The 14,837-nt window shown below is 43.6% G+C and overlaps 1 protein-coding gene and 1 non-coding gene across 7 annotated transcripts in view; both read left to right on the plus strand.

Annotated features, from left to right (window-relative positions):
* The first annotated feature begins 1,170 nt into the window (after window positions 1–1,170).
* tecta (tectorin alpha) overlaps window positions 1,171–14,837 on the plus strand; it is a 269,171-nt gene continuing 255,504 nt past the window's right edge. Inside the window, exons 1-2 of one of the 6 annotated variants that reach the window (XR_015751948.1) lie at window positions 1,171–2,600; window positions 12,011–12,089. The gene's annotated coding sequence lies outside the window, so the exon portion shown is untranslated. The remainder of the gene's footprint in view (window positions 2,601–12,010; window positions 12,090–14,837) is intronic. The other 5 variants (XM_087976270.1, XM_087976269.1, XM_087976266.1 and 2 more) reach the window with 5 other exon arrangements.
* Window positions 8,700–8,891, plus strand: LOC122540793 (U2 spliceosomal RNA). The gene has a single exon (XR_006309411.1). It is a non-coding gene; the product is annotated as a U2 spliceosomal RNA (small nuclear RNA).

Raw genomic sequence — 14,837 nt, forward strand, 5'->3', positions numbered from 1 at the left:
CAACCCGAAACATTAACTTTGATTTCTCTCCGCAGATGCTGCCAAACCTGCTGACCTTTTCCAGCAATTTCTGTTTTTGATTTCCAGCATCCGCAGTTTAGATTAGACTCCCTACAATGGGGAAACAGGCCCTTCGGCCTAGCAAATCCACACAACCCTCTGAAAGGTAATCCACCCAGTCCCATTTCCCTCTGACTAATACACCTAACACTATGGGCCAATTAGAATAGCCAGTCCACCCTAAACCTGCATATCTTTGAAAACCCATGCAGACAGAGGGAGAATGTGCAAACTCCAGACAGACAGTCGCCTGAGACTGGAATCCAAGCCGGGTCCCTGACCCTGTGAGGCAGCAGTGCTAACCACAGCACTTTTCTTGTGAATCACCCTTGTACTGTTTAAAGGACCCCGCATTTGGAGTTGCAGAATATTTCAATGTGAACAAAGCAAACAGCAAGTTAGAAAATGTTAGAGGAGGAAAAGAGGCAAAGTCTCACAAATCATTTCATGCAAACCCAATGAAAAGTTTAGGGTGTTAAAAGGCAACGGAGTACGAACAACCTGCGAAAGCCCACGCCCATAAATATTTGTAACGTACCCATTTATTCAATCACCGGCATAGATTGGAATATTGGAAACAAGTCAAACACCAAGTTTGCGTTTGAGAGGGCAGCAGGTTAGAGAAAATAACCGCAGCTACAAATGGAGTATCAGCACAAAAAAAGGATATTTTCGGGGCGATTAGAGTTCACCAAAGAAACATTAAGGGTGACGGGAATAATTGGTTCAGGGATAGGATAACTAGCAATGGAGGCAGTAACCTGATAAGCGGGCTTTCTGTGGTAGGGTACATGATAGTTAGTTCCCAGAGCCAGCATCCTGTCACCGGGATCAGACTGATCATTGAAACTTCTTGGTACCAATTCCCAGGCAGGACAACAGTTAATGACAGGAGCAGCGATACATTAATTGGGTTTAAAATTGTCAAAAAAGCAATTTCACAGCAATATTGGAATTACTGCATTGTAACAAATGAGCGCGTTTATCGCTGTCAAACATCACCTTTAGGAAATGATTGAGTTTAGCAGAATAATCAGAAACTTCCGTTTCACCACAAGGATTGGAGTTGTTTTTTTAAAGTACACAGTGGAACAAGTAGTCACTAAAATAATTACATTTTCTGGCATCCAATGATGGACTGCATGTCAGCAGTTTTTTTTTCAAATGACATTTTGAAATGAAACTAGTGCCTCGCTCAAAATAAGTGAAAAAAATAAATTGCTGGCAAGGTCGGAGCTGGTATTTTTACTGGAAAAATGTTCGAGCCATAAAGTGTCATTCAGGGATGTGGGAGTTAGGGGCAGCGGAGAGTGGAGATAAAAACCAAAGATCAGCCGTGATGGTAGAATGGTACAGCAGGGTGACGGGCTGAATGGCCTACCCTGCTCGTTTTTCTTGTGTTGCTGTTACAACTTGCAGACAGCACATTTGAAATCAAAGTCAACAGGAAGGTTTTAATAGAACTGGAGTTAACACGAACAATGTCGGTAACCATTTGGACTGGCAGAAATGACTCCGCAAACCTGAGGCTGACAAAAGCAGCAGGAGGGTTCCCTGTCAGTGAACAATCGTCTCACGGTTACCATGACCAGGAACAAAATAAAAAGACCAACTATATGAAATAACTTTTCCGGCAGGATTAAAGTTATTTAAAACTGCGTTTGCGCCAAAGAATGATCTTTAAACAAGACCCCGATTGGAATTGTTTAAAAAGTTACTTTGAACAGAGGGGATCGCGATTTGTCGAAGAACTGAGTAGAGACAACTCGAGTAAGCATTAGCAATTCCATGAATTGTTTGGGGAACTATCCCCTAATTTAAACCATGTTCATGCGTTTGTATCCTGAGGGAAGAATCACTCTGAACCAAAGCTGAGCGAAAGTTAAATGGACAGCTCCCCGCAGAAGCACAAACTCGAGGAGTTTGGGATATTTGTTCATAAAGTCTGAGAGAAAGGAGTTTGTGTGAATGGTGCTGGAGCTGTCTTGATGCACAAGAGAGCAGCTATGGTCCTTGCTTTGAAACTGAGATAAACGATTCTGCTGTGAATCTTCAGTCCGCGTGGGACGCGATTCGTCCTTATCACTCCCTCTTTAATCAGGATGCCATTCCAGCGATTAGTCTCCAACAGCGGGAAATGCAAATTATGAAACTGGAGATCCCGCTGAGAAAAAGTGGAAACTTTTGTCTGAAAGGGAGCTGAAAACGATGCCTATTCTTAACCGCCGGCTTTTCATTTCTGATTTACTCCAAATCAGTGACATTCTCATCAGAACATTCCTTTTCTCTTTAAGCAACGTCTGGGAGTTCAAGTTACACCCAAGACCCTTGTACACACAACACCCGATTCACAGTAAGACAGTATTGTCAACTTGCAATCAAGGACCCTTTCATCCGTTTTCATTTCAACTTCTCTAAATCTGCTGACTTCTCCGACTCATTTCGCAACCTGGAATAATGAGTGAATCCGCTTCATTTTAAACGGCCTCAGATTCCCGGAGGAACCCGGATCGCAGGATATGCGCTGAGAAGCAGCTCAGGTAGGTTTCTTTTCCTACTTTCACCTTTCACTCGTTCCCTAAATTAAAACAGAAATTCGTCACTGGGCATCTGGATGGGTATTATGAATAGGAAGGGTTTAGAGGGATATGGGTCAATGCTGGCGAATGGGATTAGATCACTTTGGGATATCTGGTCAGAATGGACAAGTCGGACCAAAGGGTCTGTTTCCATGCTGTACATCTCTATAGCTATATGAAAGACTCGGCCCCTCTCTGGTTACACGTTCAATGTGACAGTTAGAGGTGTAGGATGATTCTGGGTTAAATCTCCCATTCTATCTCTTTCAGCTGCTCTGTGGTTGGACTTATTAAATGGTTACAGCATTGTTCCCCCGTTCCTCTCAGTCCTGTCTCTTTGTAAATTCATTAGTGCCGTGTTTCCTCCGATTACTATCCAATTATCTTTCGAAAGCCAAGATTTAATCTGGCTCCATCGCACCTTCAGACAGTACGTTCCAGATTCGAGCCAATGAGTCAGATTGAGGTCTCCAGCTTAAAATAAAAGCCCAAAGAGTCTGCGTCGGTCAAAAATAATCCAATTTTCCAACATTTTGCCCTAATGGTTTTCCTTCGTGGCCATTGTTTCTGTTTCCAACCATTTCAAAGCCAGAGTTCTCTTGATGGAGGACTTCCACAATGGGAGCTGGATCTCTCCACCTTCTGTGGTGAAAACTGTCCCCTGTTGATTTTAAACATCTGTATTATTTCTGAACACCGGTTATCTGTTTGCTGAACAGAACAAGCCTGACTTCTCCGATCCGTTCACACAGCCCTCCAAGCCTGCGCCAATCCAGATCCTCTATCTAAACCTGTTGCCTATTTTCAAAGGATCTGTATCCCTCTGCTCCCTGCCCATTCATGTATCTGTCTTAGATACATCTTAAATGATGCTGTCGTGCCACCTGTACCACCTCCACTGGCAACATGTTCTGCGCCCCCACCACTCTCTGTGTAAAGAACCTTCCACACTTATCTCCCTTAAACTTTTCCCCTTGAACTCGTGACCCCTGGTAATTGAATCCCCCACTCTAGGAAAAAGCTTCTTGCTATCCATTCTGTCTATACCTTTCATGATTTTGTAGACCTCAATCAGGTCCCCCCTCAACCTCCATCTTTCTAATCTAATCTATTCAACTTCTCTTCATAGCTAGCGCTGTCCATACCAGGCAACATCCTGGTGAACCTCCTCTGTACCCTCTCTAAAGCATCCACATCCTTTTGGTAATGTGGTGACCAGATCTGTACTCAGTATTCCAAATGTGGCCAAACCAAAATCTTACACAACTGTAACATGTCCTGCCAACTCTTGTACTCAACACCCCATCTGATAAAGAAAAGCATGCTATATGCCTTCTTAACCACTCTATTGACCTGCATTGCCACTTTCAGGGAACAATGGACTTGAACACCCAGATCTCTCTGTACATCAATTTTCCCCAGGGCTTTTCCATTTACCATATAGTTCGTTCTAGAATTGGATCTTCCAAAATGCATCACCTTGAATTTGCTCGGATTGAACTCCATCTGCCATTTCTCTGCTCATCTCTCCAATCTGTCTATATTCCACTACATTCTCTGACAGTCCCCTTCACCATCTGCTACTCTTCGTGTCATCTGCAAACTTGCTAATCAGACCACCTATACTTTCCTCCAGATCATTTATGTATGTCACAAACAACAGTTGTTCCAGCACGGATCCCTGTGGACCACCACTGGTCACAGTTCTCCATTTTGAGAAACTCCCTTCCACTACTACTGTCTGTGTCCTGCTGCCCAGCCAGTTCTCTACCCATCTAGCTAGTACACTCTGGACCCCATGCAACTTCACTTTCTCCATCAACCTACCATGGGGAATTTTATCAAGTGCCTTACTAAAGTCCATACATGTGACATCCACAGCCCTTCCATCATCAATCAACTTTGTCATCAACGAATTCTATTAAGTTGGCAAGGCATGACCTTCCCTGCTCAAAACCATGTTGCCTATCACTGATAAGTCCCTTTTCTTCCAAATGTAAATAGATCCTATCCCTCAGTATTTTCTCCAGCAGCTTCCCTATCACTGATGTCAAACTCACCGGTCTACCTGGATTATCCCTGCTACCCTTCTTTAACAAGGGGGCAACATTAGGAATTCTCCAATCCTTCGGGATCTCACCCATGTTTAAGGATGCTGCAAAGGTATCTGTTAAAGCCCCAGCTATTTCCTCTCTCGCTTTCCTCAGTAACCTGGGATAGATCCCATCTGGGTAAGAACAATGACTGCAGATGCTGGAACCAGATTCTGGATTAGAGGTGCTGGAAAAGCACAGCAGTTCAGGCAGCATCCAAGGAGCAGTAAAATCGACATTTCAGGCAAACGCCCATCTGGACTTGTCCACCTTAATGCCATTTAGAATACCCAACACTTCCTCCCACCTTATGCCGACTTGACCAAGAGTAATCAAACATCTATCCCTAGCCTCAACATCCGTCATGTCCATCTCTTCGGTGAATACAAATGCAAAGTACTTGTTAAGAATCTCACCCATTTTCTCTGACTCCATGCATAACTTTCCTCTTTTGTCCTTGAGTGGGCCAACCCTTTCTCTAGTTACCCTCTTACTCTTTATATATAAATAAATGGCTTTGGGATTTTAAATATAGAGTATAAACATCAAACATTACAGCGTAGTACAGGCCCTTTGGCCCTCGATGTTGCACTGACCCGTGAAACCAATCTGAAAACCAGCTAACCTACACTATTTCATTTTCATCCATATGTTTATCCAATGACTATTAAATGCTCTTCAAGTTGGCGAGTCTATGACTGTTGTGGGCAGTGAGTTCCACGCCCCTATTACTCTCTGAGTAAAGAAACTACCTCTGGCATCTGGCCTCTATCGCCACCCCTCAATGTAAAGGTATGTCCCCTCATGCTCGCCATCACCATCTGAGGAAAAAGGCTCTCACCATACACCTGATCTAACCCTCTGATTATCTTATACAACTCAAATAAGTTACCTCTCAACCTTCTTCTCTCTAATGAAAACAGGCTCAAGTCTCTCAGCCTTACCTCATAAGACCTTACCTCCATATCAGGCAACATAGAACATAGAATAATACAATCCAGAACAGGCCCTTCAGCCCTTGATGTTGCGCTGACCTGTGAACTAATCTAAGCCCATCCTCCTACACTATCCATCATCATCCATGTGCTTATCCAAGGACTGTTTAAATCTCACTAATGTTGCTGAGTTAACTACTTTGACAGGTAGGGCATTCCATGCCCTTACCACTCTCTGCGTAAAGAACCTGCCTCTGACATCTGTCTTAAATCTACCACCGCTCAATTTGTAGCTATGCCCCCTTGTGCAAGCTGACGTCATCATCCTTGGAAAAAGACTTTTACTGTCTACCTTATCTAGTCCTCTGATCATCTTGTATGCCTCTATTAAATCCCCTCTTAGCTGCATTGTTTCCAATGAGAACAGACCCAAGTCTCTCAGCCTTTCCCCATAAGACCTTACCTCCAGACCAGGCAACATCTTGGTAAATCTCCTCTGCACCTTTTCCAATACTTCCACATTCTTCCTGTAATGGGGCGGCCAGAACTGCACACAATGTTCCAAGTGAGGTCGCATTAGCATTTTATATAGTTTCAGTATGATAGTGCAGCTCCGGAACTCAATCCCTCTACCAATAAAACCTAATACACCGTAAGCCTTCTTAACAGCATATCAACCTGGGTGGCAACTTTCAGGGATCTATGTACATGGACTCCAAGATCCCTCTACACACTCACACTTCCAAGAACCTTTCCATTAACCCAGTATTCTGCCTTCCTGTTATTCTTCCCAAAGTGAATCACCTCACATTTATCTGTACTGAACTCCATTTGCCGCCTCTCAGCCCAATTCTGCAGTTTATCCAAGTCCCCCTGCAACCTGTAACATTCTTTCACACTGTCCACTACTCCACTGACTTTAGTGTCATCTGCAAACTTACTAACCCATCCACCGATGCCTGTGTCTAAGTCATTTATAAAAATGGCAAACAGCAGTGGTCCCAAAACAGATCCTTGTGGCGCACCACTATTTTCCATCAACCACTAGTCGCTGCCTTCTTACAGAGAGCCAGTTTCAAATCCGAACTGCTAAATCACCCTTACTCCCATGCCTCTGCATTTTCTCTAACAGTCTACCATGTGGAACCTTATTAAAGGCTTTACTGAAGTCCATGTATACCACATCAACTGTCCTACCCTCATGCACATGCTTGGTCACCTTCTCAAAATACTCAATGAGGTTTATGAGACATGACCTGTCCTTGACGAATCCATGTTGACTACCTGCAATCAAATTGTTGCTTGCTAGATGATTATAAATCCTTATTTCTCATAATCCTTTCCAAAACTTTTCCTACAACAGACGTAAGGCTCGTTGGTTTATAATTACCTGGTCATTGTTGTGGTTCTGTTCGCCGAGCTGGGAATTTGTGTTGCAGACGTTTCATCCCCTGTCTAGGTGACATCCTCAGTGCTTCGGAGCCTCCTGTGAAGTGCTTCTGTGATCTTTCCTCCGGCATTTGTAGTGTTTTGAATCTGCCGCTTCCGGTTGTCAGTAGTGGGGCAACACTACTATTATAGGACAAGCCAAACAGAGAACAGCCAGGGAATTCCTAGAGGCATGGCACTCATCCACAGATTCAATCAATAAGCACATCGACCTGACCCAATATACCGACCACTGCAATGGACGGCTGGAACTGACAACCGGAAGCGACAGATTGAACCCACTACAAATGGCGGAGGAAAGATCACAGAAGCGCTCCACAGGAGGCTCCCAAGCACTGAGGATGTCACCTAGACAGGGGACGAAACGTCTGCAACACAAATTCCCAGCTCGGCAAACAGAACCACAACAACGAGCACCCGAGCTACAAATCTTCTCACAAACTTTGAATACCTGGGTCATCTCTACTGCCCTTCTTGAACAAGGGCACAACATTTGCAATCCTCCAGTGCTCTGGTACTAAACCTGTATACGATGACGACTCAAAGGTCAAAGCCAAATGATCCAACACCTCATCCCTAGCTTCCCAGAGAATCCTGGGATAAATCCCATCTGGCCCAGGGGACTTGTCTACTTTCACTTCTTCTAGAATTGATAACACCTCTTCCTTACGGACCTCAATCCTTTCTAGTCTAATATCTCAAATCTCATTCTTCTCTACAATATTCTCCTTTTCCTGAGTGAAAATTAATGAGAAATATTCATTTAGCACCTCTCCAATCTCCACAGGGTCCACACATAACTTCCCACTTCTGTCTTTGACTGGCCCTATTCCTACCCTAGTCATCCTTTTATTCCTTACATACCTATAGAAAGCTTTAGGGTTCTCTTTTATTCTACCTGCTAAAGAATGCTAATGTCCTCTCTTTGCTCATCTTAATGCTCTCTTTAAATCCTTCCTAGCTAATCTGTAACTCTCCATCGCCTCATCTGAACCATCTCGTCTCATCATCACATAAACCTCCTTCTTCCACTTAACAAGAGCTGCAATTTACATAGGAAACCATGGTTCCCTTACCTTATCACTTCCTCACTGCCTGACAAGGACACCCATTATCTATTCCTTAAACCAGCTCCACATTTTGATTGTCCCCATCCCCTGCATTTTGCTACCCCATTCTATGCATCCTACATCCTGGTAAATCTTCTCTGAACCCTTTCCAATGCTTCCACATCCTTCCTATAATGTGGTGACCAGAACTGTACACAATACTCCAAGTATGGGTGCACCAAAGTTTTGTACAGCTGCAAAATGACCTCATAGCTCTGAAATTCAATCCCTCTGCAAATAAAAGCTAACACACTGTATACCTTCTTACCAACCCTATCAACCTGGGTGGCAACTTTCAGGGATCTACATACATGGGCACAGAGATCTCTCAGCTCATCTACACTACCAAGAATCTTACTATTAGCCCAATAGTCTGCATTCGTATTGCTCCTTCCAAAATGAATCACCTCACACTTCTCTGTATTAAACTCCATTTGCCACCTCTCAGCCCAGCTCTCCAGCTTACCTGTAATCATCGCTTCTCGGCCTTTTGGCTCGGAATATGTGTAGTTTCTGTCCTTATCAGTTTAATCGCTGATATCTCCCGAACGTGGGAGTGTTTGTATTAAATGGATTTTTGGAGCAGGGAGATGGCTTAAGGGCTTGCTCCGTCCCCTCCATGTATCAGCCTGGTATTGCAGTGTTTCCAGGAATGGTGCAGCCAATGCCTACTACCCAAGTGGGCGGCACAGTGGCACAGTGGTTAGCACTGCTGCCTCACAGCGCCAGAGACCCGGGTTCAATTCCCGCCTCAGGCAACTGACTGTGTGGAGTTTGCACGTTCTCCCCGTGTCTGCGTGGGTTTCCTCCGGGTGCTCCGGTTTCCTCCCACAGTCCAAAGATGTGCAGGTCAGGTGAATTGGCCATGCTAAATTGCCCGTAGTGTTAGGTAAGGGGTACATGTAGGGGTATGGGTGGGTTGCGCTTCGGCGGGGCAGTGTGGACTTGTTGGGCCGAAGGGCCTGTTTCCACACTGTAAGTAATCTAATCTAAAGTAATCTAATCTAATCTAATCTGTAATCTGCAACATCTTTCCGCACTGTACACAACTCCACCTTAGTGTCATCCGCAAATTAACTAACCCATATATCTACACCCTCATCCAGGTCATTCATAAAAATGACAAAGAGCCATGGCCCCTTCCAGAACACCACTAATAACTGAACTCCAGGATGAACATTTCCCATCAGCCACCACCCTCTCTCAATTTTCCTTAACCGTATTTGCTAAAGATATTTCATACCATTTTTAGCCCTCTTACCTCCTTGTTTCAGATTGCTCATATTTTCCCAATGTTCTTCCAAAGCTTTGTCAGTCTTCAGTTGCCTAGACCTAATATATGCTTCCTTTTCCCTCTTAGCTAGTTTCACAATTTCATCCATGGTTCCCTAATTTTGCCATCTCTATGTCTCATTTTCACAGGGACATGTCTGTCCTGCACTCTAATCAAGCTCTCTTTAAAAGCTTCCCATATATCAAATGTGGACTTACCCTCAAACAGTTGCTCCCAATCCACTTTCCCCAGCTTCTGCCAAATTTTGCTATAGTTGGCCTTCCCCCAGTTTAACTCTTCCTTTAGGACCTCTCTGTTCTTTGTCCAGGAATATTCTAAAACTTATGGAATTGTGATCACTATTTCCAAAGTAATCCCCAGCTGAAACTTCAACCATGTGGCCGGGCTCATTCCCCAATATCAGCTCCAGTATGGCCCCTTCCCAAGTTGGAGTATTTACATACCGCTTTAGAAAACCCTCCTGGATGCTCCTTACAAATTCTGCTCCATCTAAACCTCTAACTCTAAGTGAATCACAGTCAATGTTGGGAAAATTAGAATCTTCCATCACTGCCATCCTGTTGCTCCTACATCTTTTCCCAATCTGTTTACATATTTGTATCTCTATCTCACGCTTGCTGTTGGGAGGCCTGTAGTACAATCCCGACATTGTTACTGCACCCCTTCCTATTTCTGAGCTCTGCCCATATTGCCTCACTGCTCAAGTCCTCCATAGTGCCCTCCTTCAGCACAGCTGTGATATCCTCTCTGACCAGAAATGCAACTCCTCCACCCCTTTTACCTCCCTCTCTATCCCACCGGAAGCATCTATATCCTGGGATATTTAGTTACCAATCTTGCCCTTCCCTCAACCAAGTCTCAGTAATAGCAAACTTTCCTCGTTCCTGAAGAAAGGCTTATGCCCAAAACGTCGATTCTCCTGTTCCTTGGATGCTGCCTGACCTGCTGCGCTTTTCCAGCAACACATTTTCAGCTCAGTAATAGCAATAACATCATTCTCTCAGGTACTAATCCAAGCCCTAAGTTCATCTGCCTTACATACTACAGTTCTCGCATTAAAACAAATGCACCTCAGACCACCAGTCCCTTTGTATTCATCAGCTGCTCCCTGCCTACTCTTCCCCTTACTGATTTCACTATCTCATTCCTTCCAGGCTTCAGTTACTACCTCCTTCCTGTCCACTAACCTCCTCATTTGGTTCCCATCACCCTGCCACATTAGTTTAAACCCTCCCCAACAACATTAGCAAAAGCACCTCCAACGGCATTGGTTCCAGTCCGGCCCAGGTGTAGACCGTCCAATTTGTAATAGTCCCACCTCCCTCAGACCCGGTCCCAATGTCCCAAAAATCTGAACCCCTCCCTCTTGCACCATCTCTCAAGCCACGCATTCATCCTGTCTATTTTTTCAGTTCTACTCTAACTAGTGCTTGGCACTGGTAGCAATCCTGAGATTACTACCTCTGAGGTCCTACTTTTTAACTTGGCTCCTAAGTCCCTAAATTCTGCTTGTATTCTGCTTAAAAATGCCCTACATTTTAAAACTTATATCAAAGGTGCTTATATGCACCACGACAGCTGGCTGTTCACCCTCCCACTTCAGAATGTTCTGCAGCCAGTCTGAGACATGCCAGGAGAGAAAATGCTGGAAAATCTCAGCAGGTCTGGCAGCATCTGTAAGGAGAGAAAAGAGCTGACATTTTGAGTCTAACTGACCCTTTGTCCAACATCCGCAGTAATTTGCTTTTATTATGAGACATGCCAGGCCTGTGCACCTGGGAGGCAACATCCCATTCGGGAGCCACATTTTCAACACAGAACCGCCTATCTACTCCCCTTACAATTGAATCCCCTGTTCCCTGGATGCTGCCTGACCTGCTGCGCTTTTCCAGCAACACATTTTCAGCTCCCCTATGACTATAGCCCTTCCACACTTTTTCCCACCCTTCTGAACAGCAGAGCCAGCCACAGTGCCATGAACCTGGCTGCCTTCCCTTGGTGAGCCAGGTTCTCCAACAGTATCTGAAATGGTCGACCTGTTTTGGAGGGAGATGACTACAGGGGACCCCTACACTGCCTTCCTACTCTTGCTCTGCCTTTTGGTCACCCATTCCCTTTCTCCCTCAACAATCCTAATCTGCGGTGTGACCAATTCACTTAACGTGCTATCCACAACCTCCTCAGCATCGCGAATGTTCCAAAGTGAGTCAATCCACAGCTCCAGAGCCATCATGCGGTCTAACAGGAGCTGCAGTTGAACACACTTCCTGCACATGAAGGAGCCAGGGACTTTATAGGCTGGGACTTTTTTCATTGGAACATAGGAGGTTGAGGGGTAATCTTATAGAGGTTTATAAAATAATGAGGGGTATAGATAAGGTGAATGGAAGATTTTTTTTTCCCAGCATGGGGAATTTCAAGACTATGAGGCATATTTTTAAGGTGAGAGGAGAAAGATTTTTAAAAGACATGAGGCAATTTTTTTTCACAGAGAGTGATTCAAGTGTGGAATGAACTTCCCAAGGAAGTGGTGGATGCAGGTACAATTACAACATTTAACAGACATCTAGGTAAGTACATGAATAAGAAAGGTTTGGAGGGATATGGGCCAAGCGCAGGTAGGTGGGACTAGTTTACTTTGGGAGTATGGTCAGTGTGGACTGGGTGGACCGATGGGTCTGTTTCCATGCTGAATGACTCTGTGACTCTACGTGCGATCATCCAGTCATGGTGAACTGGAGCAAGATGGCCAGAATTCACCAGTAAATCAAAATAGAATGCTTCATATGTTCCACAGAAACTGGGTGTCCCATTGTATCCTTTTGAATCACAGTGAAATAGTTCTGGTAGCATTTGCAACAGTGAGATAGTTGGAATTCTGGAACTGGAATTAAATGAGTGAAGTAATGTTCTGAAAAAATAACTTCCCATTCATTAAAAGGCTCACGTGATGCAGTGGTGATGTCCCTACCTCTGAGTTAGGAGGCCCAGATTCAAAACCCTCTTGTTCTAGAGGTGTGTATGAACATCTCTGAACAGGTTGATTGGAGAAGATCTATTCTAACTTATTATCTAACTTGAATTCAATGTTCCCCATGAATCTGGTTAGTGTGAGATGGTCAACAAACCCTTTTACGTTGAAATGAAGTGTGCACTGCATTTCTTTGAACTAGAATTATACAATGCCCTAATAAACTATAAATCATTTGGACTTTAAAGTCTGAGTACAGCCTCCTCAAATTAGAATAATGTTTAAAATGGTAAATATAGGTAGTCTTGTGAACCTTAAATGGAGGCCCGTAATCTCTGTCAGTGATTTTGGAGCAGTTGTTCATGATCTCAATGGAACAAGCACACATGCTTACTTCCAAAACTAAAGTAAAATTCTGCACATGCTGAAAATCTGAAATGGACGAAGTTAGAAATACACAGCCAATGTTGAGAGACAACTGAGTTAACATCTTGGGTTGATAACCTTTCATTAGAAAAAAATTAAATCAGTCCCATTAGCCTTTTCCCCAAATTGTAATCCTCTCTCTTTCAAATATTATTTTAATTCCTTTTAAAGGGATTTGGTGTTCTGCTTCCATATTGCTTTTGATAAAGCCTTTCAATTTCTGAGCAGTATTTTGTTAATTCCCACCTTTCATTTGATGACAATTTCGATCAATGTTGTCAAGTTATATATTCTCCAGTTTACCATGACTCATTGATGCTCAGTTTGGGTACCACCAGGACAATTCAGCTCCTGACCTCATTATAGCCTTGGTCCAAATATGGACAAAGAGCTGATTTCCAGAGGTGGGGTGAAAGTGACTGTCCTTAACATTAAGACCACTTTTGATGGATTGTGATATCAAGGAGCCCTAACTAAAACTGGATTCTTTGGGAAAATTCTTTACTGGTTGGAGTCATACCTGATACATGGGAAGATAATTGTGATTATTGAAGGTCGATCGTCTCAGCTCCAGGACATCTCTATAGGAGTTCCTCAGGGTAGTGTTCTAGGCCCAACATTCTTCAGCCACTTCATCAATAACCTTCCCTGCTTCATAAGATCAGAAGTGGGGATGTTTGCTGATGATTGCACAATGTTCAGCACCATGTTACATGGAATAGTGTAGGTTAGAGGGGCTTCAGATTGGTATGACAGGTCGGCGCAACATTGAGGGCCGAAGGGCCTGTACTGCGCTGTAATGTTCTATGTTCTATGTTCTATTTGCCACTCCTCAGATACTGAAGCAGTCCATGTCCAAATGGACAATATCCAGGCTTGGGCTGATAAGTGGTAAATAACATTCACACCTCATGAGTGTCCCCATTATCTCTTCGTTTATTCTATGTTCTACTATAAAGCTACAGTCAGACGACCTCAAACTATACATTGTCCAGTAGCCTTTGTCCCCTGCTTATTTCTTACCTCCACCAAGATGGAGTTTGCACATTCAGATCCAAGATTATTTCTTGCTATCATACTTATTCCATCCCATAACAAAACAACCCCTCCACATTTTCCTTTCTGCTTCTCCTTTTGAAAAGTCATATGTACCCTAAACATTTTATTCCTCACCCTGGTCTCCCTATAACCCACATCTCCCTGATGGCTATAAAACCATATGCAATTCATCTCTATTTATGCTGTAAATGCATTAATTTTGTTTTATGTGCTTTTAAGGAAAGAGCAATTAATGTTATCTTTTATCCATTTTTCCTATTTTCACCCTATTTGCTGTTATTTTTTAATACTTGTACATTCTGTGCCTTTTGGGCATCACTACCTCAATGGATGTCTTGCAATGCTGCCATAACGTTATGCTCAGTAAGCCTACATATCTCTTCTTGGAACCATCACACGCCCAATCCTAACTGGTTTAAAGCACTCTTTATACCCTAGTTATTCAATTCAAAAGGACATTGGTCCTAACATAGTTCAGGTGCAGCCTATCCCACCAGAACAGCTCCTTTCTCCCTCAGTACTGAGAGCAGTGTCCAGCAAACTGAAACCCATTTTGCCCACAACAATCTCTGAGCCAGGCACTTAAAACTTTGATTTGATTTACCCTCTTCCATTTTTTCTGTAGGTCAAGTATTAATCCAGAGATTATTATCTTTGAGGTTCTGCATTGTAATTCAACTTCTAAACTGTCTAAATGCTTTTCTGGTCCTACTAATGACTTTGGAACCAATGTGATGACAACAATTAATCCCTCCTCTCTCTCTCAAAGTTCCTCCCAGCCCTGAGGAGATGTCCATAATGCTGGCACTGAGCAGGTAGCACAGCCTTTGGGACTCTTGCTCATGGCCACAGTGAACAATCC

This window comes from Chiloscyllium plagiosum, unplaced genomic scaffold (genome assembly GCF_037043375.1).
Source record: "Chiloscyllium plagiosum isolate Xiang-an unplaced genomic scaffold, Cpla_swu_hap1 HiC_scaffold_29, whole genome shotgun sequence".
NCBI lineage: Eukaryota > Metazoa > Chordata > Chondrichthyes > Orectolobiformes > Hemiscylliidae > Chiloscyllium > Chiloscyllium plagiosum.